This window comes from Astyanax mexicanus, chromosome 2 (genome assembly GCF_023375975.1).
Source record: "Astyanax mexicanus isolate ESR-SI-001 chromosome 2, AstMex3_surface, whole genome shotgun sequence".
In the NCBI taxonomy this organism is placed as follows: domain Eukaryota; kingdom Metazoa; phylum Chordata; class Actinopteri; order Characiformes; family Acestrorhamphidae; genus Astyanax; species Astyanax mexicanus.
The window spans coordinates 44,334,060-44,359,908 of NC_064409.1; the positions used below are offsets into that span (position 1 = coordinate 44,334,060).

The 25,849-nt window shown below is 38.2% G+C and overlaps 1 protein-coding gene across 5 annotated transcripts in view; it reads left to right on the forward strand.

Moving 5' to 3' along the window:
• The window catches only part of peak1 (pseudopodium-enriched atypical kinase 1), a 154,903-nt gene that overhangs the window by 60,409 nt on the left and 68,645 nt on the right, over positions 1 to 25,849 (forward strand). For all 5 annotated transcript variants that reach the window (XM_049474338.1, XM_022671638.2, XM_049474340.1 and 2 more), the window contains one exon: positions 1,932 to 1,979. The gene's annotated coding sequence lies outside the window, so the exon portion shown is untranslated. The remainder of the gene's footprint in view (positions 1 to 1,931; positions 1,980 to 25,849) is intronic.

Genomic DNA, 25,849 nt, shown 5'->3' on the forward strand with positions numbered 1-25,849 from the left:
AACAGCAAAATTCTGTTTTTGATGCTTTTGATTTCAGAAGAAAGTGTCCCAATATTTTTGTCCTTATTGTTTGTGTGGGCATGTAAGTGTGTGTGCTGTGAACCACAGGGAGTGCAGCAGGCAGATGGCGTATCCCCAGTAATGTAGGAAAGATGAGTTTATCCAAATGTTATTAGGAGAGACAATAACATGACCGCTCTCTTGGAGAGGGGGAGGGAGGTTGTGCGACAGTGAGAGAGAGAAAGAGAGAGAGCACTGAATCCTCATATGGTGGTTTGCCATTAGTGGTCTGAAACACAGCCAGACACGAATGCTGTGCTGCTGCCACCCCAGACCGCTTTAACAGGTTTTAATGAGAGCTGCCCCAAGCACCTCATTACCAGTATGACCTGTGTGGCATACCAGTATGAAACACCAGTGCTGTATAGCTTTTCTGCCCAATCTCATGTCCCCTCCTTAGTAAGGTGTGCATTTAACAACACGTCCAATTAGGGCTGGGTATTGAAATTCATTACCAAAAAGACGCAGACCAAAAAAAAAATAATCTGTGCTTATTTTTGCTATTTTGCATGAAACGCACATAAACGTGCCAAATGCACAGAGAGCGCACACAGCAAGGTGAAAAAAAAAACCCAGCAGTGTCACGACTCACAGAAACACGAACAGTCTGCACAGAGATTTAGACATGTCGAGGTGATCTAAATTCTGATTCTACTTCTAAAGATTCAGCCACACTTCATTCCATTCAAACTGTCAAAAACATCACTGTGCTGATGCCTCTGAGGTGCTCTCTTACCTGCTCTGTCTTTGTCTCGTGGTTTCTCACGCTCCTTCCTCTTCCTTTTTCTCTCTCTCCCTCTTTTTCTCACAAATTTTCTCTCTACCCCTTTCTTTCTCTCTCTCTTTCTCTCTCTCCATCTCCCCTTTCTTCCCTTTCTCTCCCCTTTCTCTCTATTTCTTTCTCTTGTTTTTCACCATTTTTCTCTCTCCCCCTTTCTCTCACTCTCTATTGCTCTTTCCCCCTTTCTCTCTATCTCCCTTTTTCTTTTCCTTGCTCTCTTTGTCTCCCCTTTCTTCTTTCTTTCTCTCTCTCTCTCTCTCTCTCTCTCTCTCTCTCTCTCTCTCAATATTATTATAGAGGTACATGTCTGCCAGGCCTAAACCACACTACACTATTATTGCAGTCTCTTTCATAAAAATACAATACTATCAGAATTATTATAATAAATAATTATAATTAATTGATTTTTAAGTTTTTGACACCACTAATATAAATATAATTTAATTTGGCCAAACTAATTCTGATATTTCTTCAAAAGGACTTTTTAAAAACTGAACTGCATCCAGCAGTATGCTTAGGGAAAAAAATATAGTTTAAGCACAAGTAATGCTGTTGTATTTGTTCTTAATAAAGCACCACAATCAGGCTAATTGTTTGTTTGTTTCAACAAGATCCAAAAGGATCACAGCCTCTCATGGTGAAAATATGAATGAGAATTACTCTCATTTATTGAGACAGTATAAATGAGACAGAATGAAATTATTATTATTTTTTTGGTTACAATTTAGAAAAATGTATTGAAAACAAGTATTATTTGGGTTTCTGTATAGAATTTAAAGTATCATATCGGTATAGAAAAAATATAAAAAAAACTATACCCACATCTACGTCCAGTAAAAGCTGTGGAGCAGCTCGGTAAGTTCCACTCACTCTACATGTAAATCCTGGCTCAGGGGTCTGCCGATGAACGCCTGCCGCAGAGCAGAGAATCAATAGCAACATCCTGGAGTCATTAAGTGAAGTGAGGAGTGTTTTGTTCTTGCTCTGCGTGCTTCTGTGTAAACGCATTAAGCAGACTGTATTAACTTACTAATGGATGCGCTACGGTTTACATTACGGCACTAACGCTCTTCCTGTCTTCCTCCTCCAGCTCGTCCTGCTGCGCTGAAAGGGAACACGCCTCACAGGACAGGAAGAGGTACGGCCACTTGGCTTCAGTGTACATTAAGCACAGTCTCAAAAACTCCCCATTAAGCAGAAAGGAGTGCGCTGGGGTCAGGTTCAAGGAGTGAAAGGCATTCATTATAAATACATAATATATATTGATGTAATGTATTGATAGCAAACTCAAGGTGCTCATCATGATGGATGACCTCCTACAGTACATTATGATGTAGCCTAATTATAAGGTACTCTCGTCTCGCCGGCTGCATCGGTGCCATGCCATATAATGTCCATTAAATGACTAGCAAGCCATGAATAGAATGTTCTAAAGCTTTTACTGCATTGTGAAAAACAATTACATCACAGTTATTAGCCAAAAAGCAGGTGGGAGAGAGGGAAGGGCTGTAACGATACACAAAATTTTTACAGTTCAGTTCACACATGGTTTGGTTATCAATAATGCTTAGTAATCTGGCCCTAAATAATCTCACAATATAATATGGCACATCCCAAATTGTGATTTTTACCAGATTGTAACAGAAATCGATGATCCAGCATGTGATGATACTAATAATGTATAACCCCGCATATATCCAGGATTAAAGAAAAATATTCATTTAATTTATTTAATGGGAAACGAGAACAGTGTAGCAAAAGAAAAATTCAGTAACAGCTAGATGAAAGTTGTACCTTGATGGCCCTAACATAATATCACAATTTGGAGGTTTTTTTTGTAAGATACAAAATGACTTACCCCTAGTAATCAAAGTTTGGTTTTACAAACCACAAAAACAAAAACTGTAGAAGGCTAACCTACATTTCGATATTAAATTTGGCTATGAAAATTACATTAATTACATTAATGTTATACAATTTTCAATGAAACATTGTGCATTAGTAATGTCTAATGATAAGGATTAATAATGTCTCAACTAGTGTCGAAAAATAATTAAATGAGATTTTCTGGTTAAGCACTGTTAATTAATGTGCCCCATTTGTATTGTTTTACCAGGATATTTCAGTTTGTTCCTTTATTTCTTTTTTCATCATTAGGATTTCATCACGCACTTACTTAATTTTTAGCTATTTCATATCAAATTGCCTATGTACTTGTATAATTTTTTTAAGTGAATGCACTCTGAAGTATCTACTGCGGTGGACTTTGATCATAAAGTATTTTTTATATAATTTAGCAAAACACAGTACTAGCTTTCAAAACAATACAATACAATACAAGACAAAACCGGATTACATCTAACTAAAGCATCTTAGCATCTCTAAGATGCTGGGACATCTCTAAGGGTTGGGACAATATATTGCTGTATCGTATTGCTTTGATTGTATCATATTGTATTGATTTGTCGTGTCAAATATCAATTATTTTATTAATACTTGCCCACCAAAATGAGTGATTAAAGGTACTGCTTCATTACGCCACATAGTGATGCTAATCAAGTGTAAAGGGTAAACCTGCTGTGAATAATAGTGGTTGTCAACTTCTATTAAACTGATATGATAGTGTCGAAAAGTCGAAAAGTGTCGAAAAGAGTTGTCTTACGCTATATATCATATCTTTGTCCCCCTATATATATCTTAGTTTTTTGTGGACAGTGTATCGTGATATTGTATCGTGAGATGCCCTAAGGGAATGTAAGAGTGTGTGTGTGTGTGTGTCTCTGTGTGTGTCTCTGTGTGTCTCTGTGTGTGTCTCTGTGTGTGTCTCTGTGTGTGTCTCTGTGTGTGTCTCTGTGTGTGTGTCTGTGTGTGTCTCTGTGTGTCTCTGTGTGTGTGTCTGTGTGTGGCTGTGTGTGGCTGTGTGTGGCTGTGTGTGGCTGTGTGTGCGCACCTCACTGGAGCTAGTAATCAATTTCATCAGTATTTCAGAGAGAATTGCTGTCATGAGAGTCAGACCAATAGATAGAAAGAGATACAGCGAGAATGATAGAGAGAGAGAAAGAGAGAGAGAAGGAGAGAGAGAGAGGTGAATGATATGAAATGGGCTGTTGTTCAGTGAGGAATGGGTGTGTGAGTTCTCAGTAATTCAGTAATCTGCTCTGAGTGACTCATAGCAATGAGAATGAGGATAAAGCTGCATCCAGCCTCTCCGGGTTCAGGTTGGGCTGTTAGTGTGACCGGGCTGCTTCACTCTTATGAATATCATCCAGTCAGCTCGAGCTGTGAGCATTTGTCATCATTACTGCCCTTATCTCCTGCATGCAACATGCGCACACACACACGCGCGCGCACACAAAGATAGAGAGGGTCTTCTCTCTACAGGGTATTTCTACAGGAACCAGGGGACAGGAGGCTAATGAATATCAGTGGAATGCAGGTGCTGTCAAAGCCTCTGCTGCTACAGAAAGACCAGGATACACGACATAAAGAACACACACACAGAGACACACACACACACACACACACACACACACACACACAGAAACACACACACACACACACAGAGACACACACACACACACACACACACACACACAGACACACATGCATGCTTTGAACTCAGTAGAGTGGAGGGTCTCATTATCCTCAGCTTTAGAGTGGCTTCTCTCTTAAGTGTGCGCCTCTCACTACAACACACAGACACACACACACGTGCATGCGTGCACAGACTGTAATTATCATCTCTCGTCTCCCCACAGAGGCTGCAATAGTGCCAATGAATATTGGAGAGAAGCAGATCGGCTTCCTGCCTTAATGGGCTGAACACTTTTGGGGTGGGTGTGTGTCTGTGTCTGTGTGTGTCTGCATGTGTGTATGTGTGTTGTCACCTCTTCTATGCTCAGAATAGATGACAAGATGCTGGAGGAAACTGAAAGCAGAGATTCAAGCTGTGGTGACAGACAGCCTTTGGCACCTTTGAGTTGGCAGAGTTCACAATTTTCCCAATTGGTGAAACATAAAGGCCTCAAGCAGATCAATCAGGACTCTTCATGAAATGATAGCCTGTTAAGAATGCGCTCACATCTAGCTTGTTTGTGCCTGACATGGTCGGTTTATTTCGGACCTAAATAACCAATGTGAAAGTTTGAGGACCAACAGGTTTATTAGAGGATGGATATTGTCACTCATTAAACAATAGAAGAAGAAAAAGAACAGATGTTTACAGCAGCGTCTGCTGTAACTGTAGATTATCGCCGGTTTATACACAGAAATAAAAGGAATCCAATGCAAATTAGTGCCAACGGCACTAAAAGAAGTCTGATTTGTACAGGGAGGCTGAATTTTGCACAACACCTGGAAGAGCAACTTACCAATTTGATAATTTCCCTCCTTCCGACACACACCCCTCTCCAGATCAGTCAGTTTCAGATATAAGAAAATATCTGTATGTGATGATGATAATAGAAAGAAGCAAAGTTCTAAAATCTGCTCACTAGCATTCAGGAGAGTGGCATTCACGTTTGCCCACGATGAGCCCTATCAAAGCATTGTATGTGGTATGTGGTACAGAGGCACATAGCTAACTAAGTTAAGTAAAGCTACGCTAAGTAAACAAAACTAATAAAAAAAAGCCAAACAGGATTTTTATCTACATAGATTTTTCTCCTGAAAACTGTTCATTTGGGTGAGTAAATCTCTTCAGTTTATTTACAGTAAGCCTAGATTAAATTTCTCCAGCACTGAGTCTGAAGCATTAGCATTAACATTAGCGGCTAACCACTAGGGGGGTTAGCAGAAGGCTACAGGCCTATAATACTTAAATATGAACGGGAAAATAGCGATTAGCGGCTACTGCTAATGCGGCTCTAGCCTCGGGGCTGAAGAGCTAAACTGAAACTCTTTTATTGCGCTGCACTTCAGCAGAGTGGCTTTACTGCTTTTTACAACCTGACTGATAGAATGATTGAGGATTGATGATTTTTGAGAAAATTAAAGGACTTTAAGTGCGCATTATAATGCAAAAAATACAGTATTTTTGGTCTCTGAGGCCTCTTGTAGGGTAGGGCATATGTTTTTTGGTTGTTTGGTTGCACTTGGAAGCTCCAGTCTTGGAGGATGTGGTCATATGGCAGGATGCTCAGTCTGGGGCAGGGATGTTCTCATACGAGTCATACAGGAATCCAACAGATTGGGTTGCAAATCTGGTATTAATAAGCTTAGTGGAATTCCCCAAGTGCGCTAGCGCTGAGAACAATTTCCAAGTGAATCATTACTACTTCTCAATATTTAAAAGAGAAGGGTGAATGGGTTTTATCAAATGCCTCTTAAACCTTTAAAAATCCTTTTAAAAAGGCATACACTTAATTCTCAGTATAATTTCTGCTGTATATCAGTTATTTAGAGCTTTATTAATGCAATGCAGATGCTGTAATGCATTACATATTGCCAAACTTATGTTCTGTATAATATATGATTTGTGTAGTAAATATGTATTTGCATATTACATCAAGTGGTGCAGCAGTACTGTATCGAGACAGGCTCAGGAAAGCCTTTTTTCAATAAGGGTATGATGAGGGTCTTGAAGGTGGGTGAAACATTAGCAGTGAATGAGAATATTAGCAAGGAATTCCACTTATTTCCACAGGTTTTTAATTTGGTAAAATCAAAGAAACTCATCATCTATTTGGTCTATTTTTTCCCCCCAGAGCTGTATGTGGTTTATGCTGATGTGTTGAGGCATTCTTGATTTATTGAGCTGAGAGGACGACAAGGTGCTGTGTTTTTGTGTCAAACGCGGCACCTTGGTCGTCATTATTGCTTCCACATTAAAAATACTGTGCTTTAAGCATTACAATTAAATAATTTATTTCTTGAGGCAGAGAAAATTTATTTCCCGTCATGTTTTGTTATGAAGGTACATTCGTAAATGCTGGTATTGCTGTAATGATTTCATATTAGGTTGGCATTTTTGCGTCAAACGAGGAAGATTGATTAGGTTCAATTGCTGGAATATCTATAGAAAACTTTTTAAAAGCACTGCCATTATGTTTGGAAGATCTCTGCTTTGACTCCCGGTCATGCAGCTTGCTATTAGCCTGAGAGAGCACAGTTGGTCTTGCTCTCTCTTGGTGGGTAGATTACTCTCTCCCTACATCTCTCCAAAGGGTGATGTCAATCAGTACAAGGCGTCTGTGAGCTGATGTATCAGAACCGAGTCCCTGCGCTTTCCTCCGAGTGCACTGTGATGCTCTTCGGCAATGCTGCATCAGCAATAGTTAAAAAAAGGATATATAGCTGGGGATCAACTGAATGGGTGGGACAATTGGACTAGCCAAATTGAAAGAAAAAAATGGGGAAAAAATCAAGTAAAATAAAAAAAGAAAGAAAACTCTTTAAAATACAATGTCTAGCTTTTTAGTGGTATCTAGTGATACAGTGGTTCACTGTCTTCTTTCTGAAGGCATCACAAGGGTATGCATGTGCACGTTCAGTACAGCCCCCAAAAAATCTTCCCAAAAGAAGATTTTCAAAGCCTCCTCCCAACTTGGAGATATCATCCCATATCCCCCATCATCAGAAGGGAGTTGTGGGGGATCAGTGTGTCCCTTTAAGATTGATAACTTCAGTAAGCCCAGGGTTTAAGGGATTAAATAAGGGGTGCAGCTGCAGGGGAAAAATGTAACGCTGGAAAGTTCAGCAATGGCCTTGTGCATTTCTGATGCAGGTGACACACTCTTAAAAAAAAATGTTGTAGAGGTCCTTTAGTAAAGACCCAGCTTCTATATATAACAGGATTACCTAAAAGCTTTTGGAACACTTTAATGTTTTTTCCTTGGTAAAGCAGTTCTGAGTATCTAAGTAAAACCTTTGTAGATGTTTTTTTTTTATAGCTGTGATTCTCAGCTCTGGTCATTGAGAATCCTCTGCCCTGCATGTTTTATGGGTCTCCAGCTCTAAAGGCTGGTTATTTAACACTTAGAACCCTACGAACGGATTTGCCGTCCAAAATCATATTTTGTGTTCTCCGCTTAATTACTCAAGAATCTCTTCACACATAAACATAAACCATATATTGTCAGAAAGGGCGGAGCTTACTCTTTCTCTGTTTATTTGCTCAAAACACATAATCAGTTTAATCAATTGTATTTACATTCACTCTTGGTCTCTGAGTAAATCACATGACGTCATCATTGCCACTGATGCCACAATGTGTTGAAAAAAAGGACTTTCCCCATAACAAAAAAAGAAAACGTGCAATTTGCTTTTCCCCAACCAATATTATTTACTTCTAGTGCTTTAAACATATTTATATGATGTTTCAAACTAAAGAATATCAGTAAATGACCCAATAGTGTCCACAGAAAACAGTGTGAAACTACCTGCACTCAAACTAAATCTAGGTATGGTTTCTACTTTAGAAATATTTTTTTTTATTTTACCTGCACATTTTACTAAGTACTTGCACTAAACTTTTTTTTATTTATTTAGACTAAAAGGTTAAATTTTTGTATATGTTTTTATTATAATATTTGGTGTTCTTATAAGCAGCTGAAAATACATATCTAGTATAGTAAATCAGTTGTTATTAGTTGGAATATTGGCCATATTGGCCCTGATCAAAATACAGAAAAGGCATAGGCTGCTCTGAACTTTTCTCTGCTTTCACCTCATATACACTATAATCTAACCATTTTTGAAAAGATATCTTAGGTGTGAATGTATTTAAAGTCTATATATTCAAAAATAAGTAAAAAATAAAAATAAAAAAGTTCCTGTAGTTTATTAAAAATACTTTTCATACACACAGTACCTTAAGGATATTTCTCCAGGTGCCATCATCTTTAAATCAAGTAGTAGGTAGGATGGGAGATACAGTGCATCTGGAAAGTATTCCCAGTGCTTCACGTTTTCCACATTTTGTTACATTACAGCCTTATTCCTAATTGTATTATATTAATTTCTTTCCTCAAAACTCCCCAAAATTCCCCATTATGACCATTTGAAAAAAGTTTTCTTGAGAAACATTTCTTCCTGAAAATGTATTAAAAATAAAAAACTAAGAAATCACATTTACATAAGTATTCACAGCCTTCGCCATGAAGATCAAAATTGAGCTCAGGTGCATTCTGTTTCCACTGATCATCCTTGAGATGTTTCTACAGCTTAAATGGAGTCTACCTGTGGTAAATCCAGTTGATCAGAAATGATTTGGAAAAGCACACACCTGTCTTTATAAGGTCCCACAGTTGACTGCATGTCAGAGTGGAAACACCAAACATGAAGTCAAAGGAATTGTCTGTAGACCACCTAGACAAAATTGGCGAAGGTTAATTTTTCAGCAGGACAACGATCCGAAGCACACAGCCAAGATCTCAATCGAGTGGCTTCAGGACCACTCTGTGAATGTCCTGGAGTGGCCCAGCCAGAGCCCAGACTTGAATCCGATTGAACATCTATAGAGAGATCTAAAAATGGCTGTGCCTAGACGTCTCCCATCCAACCTGATGGAGCTTTAGAGGTATTGCAAAGAAGAATGTTCAAAACTGCCTAAAGAGAGGTGTGCCAAGCTTGTGGCATCATATTCAAAAAGACTTGAGGCTGTAGGTGCTCCCAAGGGTGGTTCTACAAAGTATTAAGCAAAGACTGTGAATACTTATGTAAATATGATTTCTTTGTTTTTTAATTTTAATACATTTTCAAAACTCTCAAGATTTTTTTTTTCACATGGTCATAATGGGGTATTTTGTGTAGAATTTTAAGGAAAGAGGTCAATATAATACAATTTGGAATAAGGCTATGCTGTAGATAGGTAGATAGGATCTTTTCTGTCCCATGAGATTAGGAAAAATATGCTCTTGGTCAGTTCTTATAGTTGATGTTTCCTCAGCATAGTTTCAGGGGAGAAAGTGCATATCACATCACAACAGATGAAGGTGTAGAAATCCCCCATGTGTTTAGTGGAGGAGTGCAGAGGTGTTGGTTTCAGGAATGTGGGTCACGCTGTGCTGCAGGTTGGGTAATTGTGCTGTGTCTGATCCTGCTGGTGTGTGGGTGTGTGCCACATGTGCAGGGATACTTGGATACTCTAAGGATCCAAATATCTTAATGAATTCTTTCAGCTACTTTAAGTAGCACCAAATGCTGCTGACACAGATGTTCAAACGCACAAACACAGTTTGTCTGGTCGCTGTTGAAAAGTACTTGCAATAGCTGCAACTCAGTTTCCATATTCAGATTGTACTGACCAGGGTATGAACACTGTTTGGAGAAAGTTCATTCATTCAGCGTTATTTTTGAACAACATAGTTTTTTTTATTTACTGTGTTTTAACTGATTATTTAAATAGTCATGTAAACAGCGTGCTCCGTGTTATATAATAGGAGTTCTTAAAGTTCAAAAAAATTTGTTTATGAAATAAAATAAAAAAAAATCTGACTTTCCAGTGTTTGCTCACTGTTCTGATTGCTTTAGAAATGCAACTTTTCTTTGATCATGATTTTGCAAATAACAATAAATATACAATAATAAAATTGTGTTTTCTTAATTTGTTTTGCTATATTGGTATACATTTATACATTTATAAATATAATGGTGTTTTTTTATATTAAGACCATTTTTCTAAAATTTCATTTAAACAATCATAATATATTGCCTTGCCTCTATTGTCAAAGTATTCTGCCTGGCCAAAAAAAAATAATAATAAAATCGCCACCTGGATTTAAGTAAGTAAATGACGTGGGGTTGATGCTGCAGTTGGCCAGGTTTAGGTTCAGCAACAGTATGTGCTGAAAGAATGAGGTCAGCTGACAATCCCAGGATTCATGGAGCTGTAATTGTGAAAGAGTGATTCAGGGAGCATGAGATCATCATTTTCACACATGGATTGTTCACCACAGAGTCTAGACCTTAACCTCATTGAGAATCTTGAAAAAATAATGCAACACAGAACTAACAATTATTTTAGTAGTCGACTAATCTTATAATTATTTTTTATGAATTCTTTTGTCAACGATTATTTCTGAGAACAATAGATAACAAAAGGAACATCTGAACATGAGATTGAAAATGCATTCCAAAATCTGTTGTGTTTGGGCACTTTTGGAGAGACAGACTAAGTTGAGTGTAATCTGTGTGAGTGGAGCCATTTACCAATCTCTCATTGTGTTTCAGCCCCCAGCACTTTGTGCAATGCAATACTGTTTATAAATAAACGATTAGTCAACAATGAAATTTGTACTCGACAAATTTACTTAATCAACATTGTCGATTATATCGACTAATCATTGCAGCCCTACGCTGGATTAAAATAAATCTTGTGACATTGCAGAAGCTTATCAGAACAATGTCACAGCGAATGTGATCATCTGAGCATTATGTTCCTTCCTTCCTTCCTGAAGGAAATCTAATGTTACAAACCGTATTTCATGACACGCATTGAGCTTTTCTGTGGCGTCAAATAAAGAAATCAATAGAATGCACATACGGTCTGGTGCTGTGGTGCAGATAGCATGTGTATGACACATTCACACTCTCTCTCTCACACACACACACACACACACACACACACATTGAGTTCTCCAAAGCAAAGTGACTAATTCTCGTCAAGCAACATCTGTTAGTTCTGGAACTACTGGGATTTCCAGAATGGAGAATTGTAGAATTCCATTAGGATCTCCTCTGAGAGACAGAGGGAAGCATTCAGTTGAAATATTGATGAATATAATTGGAAAGCTGTCACTCACTGATGCTTTGTTATAGATTTAGGATTTGTGCTTCCCATAAGAAGCAGAGTGTGGCAGTTTGACCTTGTGCTTGTAATCCTCCACTATGACACACACACACACACACACACACATATATTTTATATTTTAGTCCTCTAAATGAGCATCCGACTCTCGCTGGATTGGGAGGAGAGGCATGCTGACTGTCTGTAATGTTGTAAATGAGGCGTCTCATGCTGTTGCTGCGTAAAGGGAAAATATACTGGATTAAAAATGCATTACAAACTGCTGGATTTTAAGCGTAAGTGAAAGCTTGCATTAATTGTGCATGTGTTTGAAAGTGAGCGTAAGTGGATGGTTTGAAGTTGTGAGGGATGTTGGAGGCTGAGTGTTTCTCATAATGAGGAGTAGCTTCTAAGAACACGGTAACACCTATACACCTATATTGATTATCAGAACAACGCTGAATAAAGACGGGTTTAGACTGGAGAGTTTGATGACTTCCACTTTGTTTACTGTGTTTGTGTCCTTCATTACAACTGCAGATAAAACAATAGCTGTGTTTCAAAGTCTAGGCTGCAGCTGAGGTGGGCTGTTCCAAAGTAAAGGACGCTCTTTACAAAGCTGAGAAATGCAACCAACGTTTGGAGCAATTTTAGGCACTTTAGGCACAACTAAAGTTAGGCCTGTAACAGTAACTGTTTTAATAGAGGAATAGATCAATAAAGGATTATTCTCTCTTATCCTATAATATAATCAGGGCTGTCAGCATTAAAGCATTAATGCATGCAGTTAATTTAAAATTTGTAACGCATTATAATTTTTTTTATGCAATTAATTATGCCACTAAGTTTGACCCACACACACGCCATAATCTGAGTGAAACAGAGTGGACCCTCACTCTCAGTTTACTGTCTCCTGCTCTACAGCAGTGGCTGAGCTGTCTTTTAAACTGTTCAGTCTCTTAAAAAACGGAGAGGAAAACCTCTGTTTGGGCCAATATAAGTAAAGTATTCAAAATATAGCTTTAGAGCAGCAAAATGCTAAGAAAACAGCTCTGTAGGAACACGTGCGAACTCTCCAGAACTCCCCCCCTGTGCAAACATACACCACAGGCAGCATGTGACTGACCCCTTTATAATACTGATTGGATAAAAACATGGCAATCAAGTCCCACACTCACTGAAGAGGAATCTAACAGATAAATGCTGTGAAAACAAAAGGATTCTGGGAAATTGAGTTTTATTTTATTTAACATGAAAAACAATACAATTAATAGATAAAAATGCACAGGACATTTTTAAGGGTTCTACACTTTACATGTGAAAATCCCCAATAAAAAATTGCATCTTAAGAAGAACAAGATTTATCGCAGTAAATCGCAAAAGATATTTGTGATTAATTTGATAAAATGTTTTAATCAATTGACACCAGTAATTAAAATGCAATTACACCCTTTTAAAAATAATGAAATATTCTACATAAATAAATATAATAAAGACTGTATTTCAATAAAGTCGACATACCAGCTCAATCACATTAATGATTAAAACTCCTCAGAAACTCAGTGTTTAGAAAGGAGTCGCAGATCAGATTATTTTAACATAAAGCTAAAACATTTTGGCTGAGATCTGGCAGTGTTTGAGTTGGATAAGGTAACTAGTTGCCTGACTGTCGACTTCCTTTGGCTTTCCTTGGCTTTGCACAGAAAAGTGAAAGTGATTTCTATTTGTTTTGCATTCGAACAGATCCCTAGAGAAGGGACAATATAAAAAGCATCCCAAAAATGTAAAGAAAAATAAAGTACAACAAAGCATTTGCCCTACTGCCTCTAAGCCTAGGCTTTAAGACTCTCAGATACTGACTGTAGAATGATTTCTTGCTCACTAACGATGGGCGTTCCAGTAGTGCACTTAGATGTGGACTACACAGGAAATTCAAATGTTGTTAGAGAAATTCCAAAGTGTTGGGAGTAAAACATTCAGTTTAAAGGGAAGTAGTGAGTGTTAAGCAGTGGTTATTAGCTGTTTTGCTGTCATCTTCCTGCTTATTGGTTTGGCCTGCAACCATGACAACAGAGTGCTGATTGGTCAGCCTAATTTTAAAAAGTGTGACCACGCAGAAAATTGATCAGGCTCCAATTTTTTATAAAAATGCAGCATTAGCAATCCGTCAGTGTCTGACTCAGCATGAAACATACCAGTAATAATTCCTGTGTTTGTTTATAAAATATGATGCATGTTTTTTTGTCTGTAAAAATCTGATAAACTCATGATTATGGTTATGAAAGGGCCCTTTACTTCTATATTACAGTCATACTATGATACATGGCTGCAGCTCATTAGTTTTTTAGGTATTTGCGGTTGTTGGTTCTTCTCCTAATGACATTGTAGCGCATTCTGAATAAACAAATTTAACTGACCGAAAGTCTTGATGTCATGTGATAAGTGCTTAGGGAATTCAAGGGCACTGCTTAGGGACCCTCTGGATTAAAATGCAGCTTCTGTCATGCTCTTGCTCATTTTCTTCCCTCTGACTCATTCTCTTTCTCTCTATTATTCTCTTGCGCTCTCTTTCGCTCTTTCTTTCTACTTCTTTCTCTCTCATTAGCTGGATTTCCATCCAAACGTGTCACAAGAGTAATGGGCAATTACAAAGTCTTGGCAGAATAAGATGTTAAATAATTCATGTTTTCATCCACTACACTTGTGCAAAAACCTTAGATGACGAAGGCTACCCTGATTAGGGATGGCATAGAAACAAGTGGGGGTTTACAGCCATATATGATCTTTTTTTTGCATGGATGTTACAGGGGCAGGACAAGCAGTAGACTACCTAATGAGGGATGTGTCTCCTTACCACCTGGACGGGATGTCCACTAGGGGTGTCACGATTTCGATATTTAATCGAAATCGATCGAAATTATGTCATGGTCTCGAGCATCGAAGTCAAAACGAGGATCAACTATCCCTCCCGCAAATGGCACAACGCGCTGCGCAAATGGCACAGCACAATGTAGCTCAAAAAGCAGCCCTCTCTCCAGAGAATGTGGACTTTCTTATCTTCTTAAAGAAAAACTTGTTTTGTCTAGCCTCAAATATGTTAATAGTTTTGGTACCTTAAGAAGCATCTTTTTCCCAGATAAAGGTAATAATATTTATTTGTTAAAGAAAAAAACTTGTCATTCTCAGGGACCGAAAAAGTCTTAGTCTTATTTTTCACGTTTAACTGTTATAATAATATTTTTTTATTATTTATTTTGTTATGTGCACACTGCTGCTACCAAAAAAAAACACTAGATGGCATTACAAATATATCTTAATTAAATTATTTAAATTTGACCATTAGTACCTAATGTGGTGTATTACAGATCACTTGTCACACTTCACTTATATCAAGCCCACCTTTTGAAATAGACTAATCTAAAACTGGCATAGGCCTCTCTGCTCTAAAAAAAAAAAAGAAAATTGAGAATCAAATCGAATCGTGACCCTAAAATCGAAAATAAAATCGAATCGAGGATTTAGAAAATCGTGACACCCCTAATGTCCACCATGCATCTGGGAGTGTAAACACTCTAGACAGTTCTGGGAGAGCAGTGAAGAGCTATTCAGCTATTCAGACAGATGTTGGATTTGACATTTCATAATATGTAAAGTTTACTTTAAAAAGCTCATCATTGGAACATCAGTAGAGCCCCGGTCACCTGTGCCAACTGATAAGAGAATTACCATTGCTTGCCCTTGATAGGGAGCAAAGGGTAGTATAGGCATTATCAGGTAGTGTATGTAGGTATTCCAAACATTAAGAATGAAACCAGCGACAGCTCGTTCTGAGTGAGACACGCCCCCAAGCGACTCATCACCTGTTGGACAGGCGACACAGAGCAGTTTTATCGCGTTCGGTGTGGACGTACAGTTAGAAGGGAAACAAGGCCTTATAGTTCGTAAAATACGATATATATTTCCCCACGTTCACCCTAGCAATATTTTTATTTGAAATATTTGTGTATTTTTAAATTTTTTGGGCTTTTTCCAATAAGATGTTTCAAAGGCCTTTTTTAAAATTTGCAACTTGGAAAAGGACCCTTTTTTCTCTCTCTCTCTCTTTTTATTCTTTCTCATTTCTCATTAATCTTGCTCACTTTCTTTGCAACTCATATTCCCTCTCATAGTCTTTTGTTTGTGTCTGTCCGCATCTTTTCCTTCATCTCATGCCATCTCTTCTTCAATCTTTTACTCTCTTTTTTCTCTTTTTTTCATGTCTCACTGAAGGTGCTACAAAGGGTTCTTTCAGTAAACCATAGAAGGACCACTTTAGGTTCCACAAAACATTTTACTAAATGATTTGAGGTGTGATAAACCTTTTAAATTAGTAGGTACGTATCTTTAAACATTTAACATCTTAAATTGATCACTCTGTATCAGTAGTTCAGTGCCCCCCCCCCCCCCTCTCTCACTCAATCTCATGCTTATTGTAATGATTGTGTGTGTAAATAAAGAATAACTAGCCTCTCTCTCTGTGTGTTTAGTGTGTGCTGCTCGGTTATGGTGTGTGCAGCGTCAGCGGATAATGTATGTAGACGATGTTTATCTGCTGTGTGTGATTAAGTTTGAAAAGGTCAGTGTGTGTGTGTGTGTTGCAGTGTGTTAGTTTAGGTTAATAGATGCCCTGAGTTTTTATCCCCTGTGTCTGCGTCTTTCAGTCAGGCTTTGATGGTTGGGTCCGGGACTCAGGAGTCTGTCTCTGTGACAGCAGGCTGGGGGATGAGGGCTCTCTCTCGCTTTGATCTTCTCTGCATCCCTCGCTCTTCCTCTCATCCAGCGGCCGGCCTGATCTGCTGTCAAGACCTTTATTCTAGCCCAGAGGAATTCTCCTCAACAACATATCTATGTGTGTGTGTGTGTGTGTGTAGGCAGAAGGGAAAAAGAAGTGTGGATGTCCCAGTTGCTGAGTTTCTGTTTCTTTCTTTATTTTATTTGTTTACTGGCCCCGATCCAGTTTGAGCAAGTGTCAGCTAAAACCAGTCTAATATCTTTATTTGTTTTTTTTTTATAGAGAGTACAGTGTAGATAACAATTTGTCGGATTATATAACAATAATAATAATGCCATCACAAATAGCATTATTTTTTAGCACATATACAGTGGAATGCAAATGCTTTGGCACCCCTGATTAAAGTTTCTGTCTCTGTGAATAGTTAAATGAGTAAAATGTGAAGTAAAAAAAATGCAGATTAATCAGCATCTTTGACAAGATGTGATTCAATAATTAATGAATCATTGTTTTGTTTTCTGACTGTAATGGCATGTACAAATCTGGACATCCCAAGAGATTAGCGCTTGAAAGTTTCATACAGGGCAGATTATAATTTTTTTTTAAAGCTTTATGAACGTTTAGACTCTTATATTCTTGTTCTGACTATCAATTGTCTACTCGGCTGTTGTGTGTGCATGCTTGTGTGTGTGGTTTTGTGTGAGTCTTGTGTGTAGAACAAGAGGGAGCGAGAGTGTAGTGGTAGAAGGAAAAATGGGTAAAAGAAGAAGGGAAAGGGGAAATAATTGAGGTTGTTTCTGTTAAGCGATAAATTCTCATTTGCATTGTGTCTTATGACAAAGCATGTTTGCATTTTTTTCTCCTGTAAGAGACTCCTCAATGAAAAAAAATAAAAATAAATATATATATATATATACCTTCAGAGTGTGAAGGCCAAGCTGACAACTTGAATAGAAAACAGCCTGTAGGATTCCTAGAAGTTAAAACCCTTTTCATTTGAATGCAAAAGACCTTCAAACAGAGTCAGCACTCTCTTGCAGCAGTGAAGGTGTGCTTTAAAAACTTCCAATCAGGAGTTTTAAAAAGAACAGCTGTGGTTTTAGTGCTTTTACTGCATTTAAGCCACTTTTCCTCAGCCTCCTCAGACTTTCATCAGCTGTTTTTTTTTTTTTTTTTTTTTTTTTTTTACCTTTGCCATGTGGCAAAATACATTCCCACAATTCCCACAACACCAGTTTTGACTGATAAGTAATGAGACTTTTAAGGATATATACTGTTATACCAGTGGGAGTACTGTGTTGTAGTGTGTAATCGATGTGATCAATTGTGTAGCTGCTGGGTAAGCACACTATGCATTGCTTAACAGCAATTAGTTGTAAACACACTTTATGATTGGCTGAGAGATATTCTAAGAGTTCCAATATTGCACAATAATAAGCTTATAAGTGTTACTTCCCAAACGCATGTAACCTAGTAACGACACCAGTGCTTACAAGACAAAAACACCAATCATAACAAAGCAACAGCATAATACAAGTGAATTAATAATGATGATTGTGCTTTTATTATCATTTATTTGTTACTGTAGTAATTACAAATGATTCATTATATACAACAAAAGGTAAATGCTGTAAATTTCACACTGTTAGAAATACAGTATAGATATACAACAGAGCAGTACTGTTGTTGGGTAACAATATGGTTAGTGTACATTATTTGATCTGAGACAAGGAATTAGATCAGACAATTAGAGGGAGCATAATCTGCTGCACCATTTAAGGTAAAAACAGATGTTCATCTTTGCATAAAATTAAGTTAGTTTCAATGACAACATGGCGGCTGTGTGAGCTATGGGACTAGTATGAGCTGTACGATTACTTAATTTGGCTTTTGCTTGCAACTAAGGGTGGGTGATATGGTCCTAAATTAATATCTCAATATTATTTTTACGATAATGATGTTTTTGCCAGTATGATAAAACATTGATATAGTACACAGTACAGGCCAAAAGTTTGGACACACCTTCTCATTCAATGCGTTTTCTTTATTTTCATGACTATTTACAGTGTAGATTCTCACTAAAGGCATCAAAACTATGAATGAACACGTGTGGGGTTTTATACTTGAAAAAAAATGACCTGGCCTCCACAGTCACCGGACCTGAACCCAATCCAGATGGTTTGGGGTGAGCTGGACCACAGAGTGAAGGCAAAGGGGCCAACAAGTGCTAAACACCTCTGGGAACTCCTTCAAGACTGTTGGAAAACCAGTTAAGGTTATTTCATATTTTTTTGTTAAGTACAAAATTCCACGTGTTTATTCATAGTTTTGATACTTCAGTGAGAATCTACAATGTAAATATTCATGAAAATAAGGAAAACGCATTGAAAAAGGGAAGGTGTGTCCATACTTTTGTCCTTTACTGTATATATTTTTAAGCAATTTCAAGAATGTCACTGGCACTTCCGCTTGTGTCTTAATGCTTAAGTACTCTGTAGCCTAGGCTAGCAAGCAATATTTTTTTTTGTATTTAAAAAAACAAACTCTGAAGTACTTTTTTTGCACTATAAGGAGCACTTAAAATCCTTTCATTTTCCCAGAAAATTTCTGTGTACCTTATAATAAAGTGCACCTTAGGTATGAATTCTGCCCAGTCAGTTTTAAGGAGGAGTAAAGTCACACTGCTGAATGCAGTGCTATACAGGAGTTTCAGTTTAGTTCTCCAGCACCGAGGCTGGAGTATTATTAGCATTAGCGGCTAACTGCTATTTTCCCATTCAGAGGTGAGGATGATCTGCCTGTAGCCTGCTCCTAACCCTATCTAGTCTGGAGTGGCATTAGCATTACCCGCTAACCGCGTTTGCTCTTTCCCCATTCAGAGGAGAGTATTATCAGCCTGTAGCTTGCTCCTAACCCTGGCTCGCAGTGCTGGAGTAGCATTAGCATTACCTGCTAACCGCATTAGCTATTTCTTCGTTCAGAGGGAAGTATTATCGGCCTGTAGCCTGCTCCTAACCCCATCTAGCCTGGAGTAGCATTAGCTCCTAACCCTGGCTCGCAGTGCTGGAGTAGCATTAGCATTACCTGCTAACGGTGCAAGTATTATCAGCCTGTAGCCTGCTGAAAACCCCTGCTAGCACTGCTGGAGCTGTTAGCCGCTAATGCTCCAGCTTAGTGCTGGAGAAATTAGAAGAGAAATCTGTGTAGATTTACACTCAGCGCTCGTTTTACTTTAAAAGAAAGTCTTTTTTATTCCAGTTTTGTTCACTTTACTTAGTGAGCTACTCCCTACCACTACCCAGCAGTGAGACCTGCTGAATTAGAAGTTCCTTATAGTGTCTCTTAAAATGTGCCTTATAGTCTGGGGCACTTTATGCATGAAAATAGACCCAAAAAAATGAACGTTTATTAATAGTGCGCCTTATAGTGCAAAAAAATATGGTGTATCTTTTTTTTTTTCATGCTTACATGTTGAAGAGCATTTAGCTCTGTCTGCTCTTCTCACCAACAGGTTTGGTCCTCATCTTTCTAGAAGCTGAATAATAGCTGTGTGAGTACTTTGACACTAAAGTTATTGTAGTACTATGAGCAAACAGTGGTTTATGATCAGGTGATAACTAGTGTCCTCAAACATTTTGTTTAGTTAAAATACACACAGCCAAACAAACACAGCTGGCTGCCTGAGGCAGACAAACAAACAGCACCGGGTGGAGTGGGCTGTCCTGCAGGACAGTCTGAAGGACAGCGGCAGTGTTGTAGAGAAAGAGAGAGAGAGAGAGAGAGATATTGGAGATTAACATTATCAGTGTGCCAATTCTGTGGACAACCTCTTGCCTACCTTAGGCCAGATGCATGAATACACACGACACACAAACACACTAGAGCTAGAGCTAGGCCTGCACTGTAATATTGGTTCAGTATCCGTATCAAGTGCTAATTATTGCTCAGTCCGCTCTGATGCCCGTGCTAATCCCATTCCTCAGAATCCTCACGGCTCCAGAGCAGGCGTTCAGCAGCGATCGCACACTGTAGCCTCTGCTGCTGGAGGAGCTGCTTATCTCTGCCTACCACTCGCAGCTCTCTAAATCAACACACACACACACACACACACACACACAATCAGTTCCAGGCAGTCCCTTCAGACATGCCGGCCATCTTTAAACCCAGACCAGTTCTCCTTATCAGTTTCATTGCTGAGCTGAACCCAACCTCTGGACCTCCGCTCTGAACCCAAACCTGTTGGCACCATGCCTAATGCCTGGTGTAGACTGGAGGGGTACAAAGACCCCCAGCTCGGACTTGTGGGGCAGTGGATCTGTGTTCTCTGGAATGATGGAGGTCTGTAGCTTATAATGAGTTGTGGATAGGGGTGGCAATATGGCTCTAAAATAATATCACAATATGTCATGGTATTTTCGCGATAACTATATTCAAGTCAAGTCAAGAGGCTTTTATTGTCATTACAACTGAGTACAGGTACACAGTGTAGTGAAATTAAGTTCCTCCAGGACCATGGTGCAACATGGAACAACAAGCAATAAATAACATAAAGTACAGGAGTGACGAAAGTGCAACATGAGACTATAACACTACAATAAATACAAAAAAACAGACAATTTAAAAGACAGGACAGTGCAGTACCGATATGGTATAATAATGTGTATAGTGAGGATAAGGTGCAGAGATGTGTAACATACTGTAACATATAGAACATATATAATCACAGCAGTTACTGAGGTAGATAGTTTAGTTTTTGAGAGTTTAGTTTTTGTTTATATCTTGGCGATATAACAAAACACTGAATAAAAAAAATGTTTCAAGAATACCCTACTGCAACAAGATAAAAATTACATTTTAATATAGCATACAATCAGCAAAAAACAGCAAAAAATTAGTAGCCTGATGTGATAATTAGGGGTGGGTGATATGGCACAATATTTCAGGATATAATATCGTTCACGATATTCAAAAATGTTGGCGGTATTTTTGCATACGACATGATATGGCACACTTCTAGTTGTGGATGTGGTGGGGTGTTGATCATCCAACATCCAACATCCAACAACTTGACCTCTCTGATCCTACTCAATGTCACTGAATGAAATCAAATCCTCACAGCAATGCTCCAGCTTCTAGATAGAAAGTCTTCCCTAGACAGTTACTCCAACAAAATATGCTCTTTTTGAAATTTTGTTTTGTGTTTGACTGTGTTCGCTCACTTTTTTAGTCAAATCCAGACGTTTTTCTTTATATTAAGTCAGCACTTTATAGTAAATGGACCAATAGAAATCCTCCAAAATAACCTTTTACTTTGTCATTGAAAAAGAGTTTTCTTGTGAAGATGGTATTTTGAAGATACTGTGCTTCTGTATAATGTTGACAGTGTGCTGTCAGAATTGGTAGAGGCAGAGGATGAACGGAACAGCTACCTCAGCTGTTTTTGGTTTTCTGTCAGTCTGTAGAAAGAGTCTGGATTTCCAAAAGCTTCCAAAAGATTCAGAAAGTCTACAAAGTCCAAACTTTAAATCTCTTTATAATCTCCTGACTTGTGTTTTTGATTTTTTTGAAACAGTTATTCCAAACTAGTTTTTTGTAGCTTGGGCATATTCAGGGTAAAATACAAAAAGGACTTTAGTTCTTCTGTTTCTCTGCATGCTTTATCTTTATTTCACTATTTCAACGTTTCTTAATAGTCTGGACCCTACAGGACCACCACAAAGCGGCTGATTTTGGGGAGCTAGCCATTCTCAGCACTGCAGTGACGCTGAACTAGTGTGTGTTGTGGATCAGACACAGTAGTGTTGCTGGAGTTTTTAAAAACACCTCAGTGTCACTGCATGACTAAGAATAGACCACCAATAAACAGCATCCTGTGAACACTGATGAAGGACTAGAACAGGGGTGAGGTTGTTTGTACTATAATGAACAATAATTGAAAAAAAAAAATGCTTCTCTGTCGTTATAATTTTTCTGCTCATTCTTGGGCTCCGTATCTCCTATAAGAGCGTTTTTCCCAGCCTGTCCCAATTCGCTAGCCGGGGCAGCGGTAGTATATTAGCCTACGACCCTGACATCATGGGTTCGATCCCTTGTGAGGAGCGGTGTGTTCATTTATATGTTCCTTTCTTCTTGAGTTTACCTACTTTGAGATCAACTGTTCTGCAGATGGGTTGAACAACCCTCTTGAGCTCAGTGAGGTTGGATGGAGAGTGTTTGTAAACAGCAGTTTTTTAGCTCTTTCCACAGATTTTCCATTGGATTCTGGTCTGGACTTTGACTTGGCTATTCAAACACCTGGATACGTTTATTTGTGAACCGTTCCATTGTAGATTTTGCTTTATGTTTTGGATCATTGTCTTGTTGGAAGACTCAGTCTCAGGTCTTTTGCAGACTCCAACAGGTTTTCTTCCTGAATTGTTCCATGGTTCTTCCTGAGCAGGCCCAAACCATGTTTGACAGTGTGGATGGTGTGTTCAGGATGATGAGCTATGTTGCTTTTACGCCAAACATAACGTTTTGCACTGTGGCCAAAAAGTTTGATTTTTGGTTTTATCTGACCAGAGCACCTTCTTCCACATGTTTGGTGTGTCTCCCAGGTGGCTTGTGGCAAACTTTAAACAAGACTTTTTATGGATATCTTTGAGAAATTACTTTCTTCTTGCCATTCCTCCATAAAGGCCAGATTTGTGCAGTGTACAACTGATTGTTGTCCTATGGACAGAGTCTCCCACCTCTCCCACCTCACCGCTGTAGATCTCTGCAGTTCATCCAGAGATTAATATAGCACGCCCCTCTTTTTAATTCTAAAAGTTTAAAATATCCAATTAATCGTTCCACTTTTCCACAATTGTGTCCCACTTGTTGTTGATTCTTCACAAAAAAATACAATTTCATATCTTTATGTTTGAAGCATGAAATGTGGCAAAAGGTTGAAAAGTTCAATACTCTTGCAAGGCACTGTATGATGGAATTTGGGCAGTGCATTTGCCTGAGACTTTCCTAGTCTGCATTTTACACTGCTGACCCTTGAACACTTTTACTCAGTAGGAATGCTATAATTATGGTAATTTAGACGTCATTTGAAAATGAATAAACGAGGCCTTAATATGCTGCAGTTAAGATCTTATCCAGCACATGCAGAACCTGGAGGAGCAGGATTTGAAACAAATCAATTTAGAGTGTGTGGAGGAGGTGTTGTAGATGTGTTACCCGCTGAACTGCTGAGAGCAGTGAGGGGGAAGATTCATATTAGACATATATTAGACATATATCGTATGTCTACCTGCATGTGCTGAGAGTGTGTAGGCAGTGCTCTGAGACAGGCTGTGGATCAGACCCACTTACAGAAAGTGATAACGTTCTCTCTCTCACTCATCGGGGATCAGCCTTCCAGTGTTCTTTTAACAAGGAAAAAAAGCAACAAAAAGAACCAATCAGCTGTGGAGATCTGTGCAAGCTCAGTAGCCATAACAATCCGGAAAATGCTTTTATGCGTTTTTGAAGCAAATGCTGTAAACTGTTTTTAAAGGTTTTTTAAATCTGATTTCATCAGTGACGTAAAATACGTTTCTGAAATCGCAATTTGACCTTCCAGTAGGTTTCCAGTAGGGGTGGGCGATATGCCACTAAAATAATATCAAGATATTTCATGGTATTTTCATGATATGACAAAACACTGAATTAAAAAGGTTTCCCTGCTTGAATACACACTGCAACTCCAAAAGAGCTTGTTAAATAACTGATTAAGTACCATCCTCCAGGACAAGGGATCTTAATGTTTGTTTATATCATTGTTTACCTTAGAAGAACAGCTTTTAAATGACTGGTGATATACAATGCTCATTGTAATAGGATCTTCTCTTTCCTATTGTTTTCTGGGCTAATCTGGGCTTAATCCTGGCACTGCCAAATGCACTGTGTAACTTGGGTAATGCAGAGCTTCTGTTTCGGATCGGCCCAAGAACACCTTCTCTCAAGTGTGTCTTACTGTATTCATACCCGCCCAAATAATTCAGACAAAGGATAATAATGAACCAGAGTCCAAAGTACTCGCCTAGTTTTAAAACTTGGATAAACTTTTAAAATCCACTAAGCTGGTGTACAATATTTCAGGGTATTTTTTGCGATTACAATATTCTTGCTGATATGACAAAGAATATATAGAATATACAGCTGTGGAACAAAATTAAGAGATCACTTCAGTTTCTGAATCAGTTTCTCTGATTTTGCTATTTATAGGTATATGTTTGAGTAAAATGAACATTGTTGGTTTATTCTAGAAACTACAGACAACATTTTTCCCAAATTCCAAATAAAAATTTTGTCATTTTGAGCATTTATTTGCAGGAAATGAGAAATGGATCATGCATCTTGGCATGTTCTCCTCCACCAGTCTTGTACACTGCTTTTGGATAACTTAATGCCACTCCAGGTCAAAAATTCAAGCAGTGTAGCTTGGTTTGATGGCTTGTGATCATCAGTCTTCCTCTTGTTTATGTTTCAAAGGTTTTCAATTTGGTAAAATCAAAGAAACTAATAATTTTTAAGTGGTCTCTTTTTTTCAGAGCTGTATGTTAAATTTGTATATATGTATAACTGATTAAACATTTATTAGAAACACAAAAAACTTTATCAACTTTGAATATTTTGTGTGTAAATGTTTACTGGCCTATTTTTAATCCCCTACACTCCAGCATTTCAGCACACATCATACACTTCTCCATCCTTCACACACACACCACAATACATCAGCTCAGCATATTAGTCTGTTTTCATTCTCCTGACAGCACTAGGCGTCATCTTCTAGACACATTATGACAATTACAATGAAATTAACCAACACGAGAACTTCATTAAGAGAGTGACTGCTCTGCTCTCGCTGCAGAATGAGCGTGCAGGCAGCCCCATTTCACCCGTTCAGGAGGGAAATGAGGCGCAGGAAGCTTCAGGAAAACTGCAGGATTCTAGTTGAGTAGGTTTTCACCTCCCATTGCTCCACAGTCTCCCCATCATTACCTCGTGTGTTGGGTAAATCTGCAGAAATATTTTTCCATTGTAGCACTTTCTGTCAAATGTGTTTACTGTCTTTTACTTACATAATAACCACCATTTTTTGGACGATATATTATCGTCACTGATATAATAATGATAAAGTAGCATGCAGTTACAGCATTTTAAAGAGCAATATACTTTTTAATTTCAGCTATTGGAGTTTCAATGCATGAATTTGTAAATATCCTAAGAAAATATAACAAAATAATAAATATGAATTAGACATTCCAGCCATGTCTGCAGAATTTAGGTCAACAAAAATAATGAAGTTTATGGCCATATATTCATCATTCATCATTTAAAAACTTGTATAGGTCTTTTTTTGTTGCAAACATTTTTTATATCCCAACAGACAAATCAACAAATAGTGCTATTCTTATCTTGAATTTATTTCTGCAGTGCCATTTTTGTCACACATTTTGCAGGCTATCTTCCTGAGCAGTGCAATTTTAGTCATAGG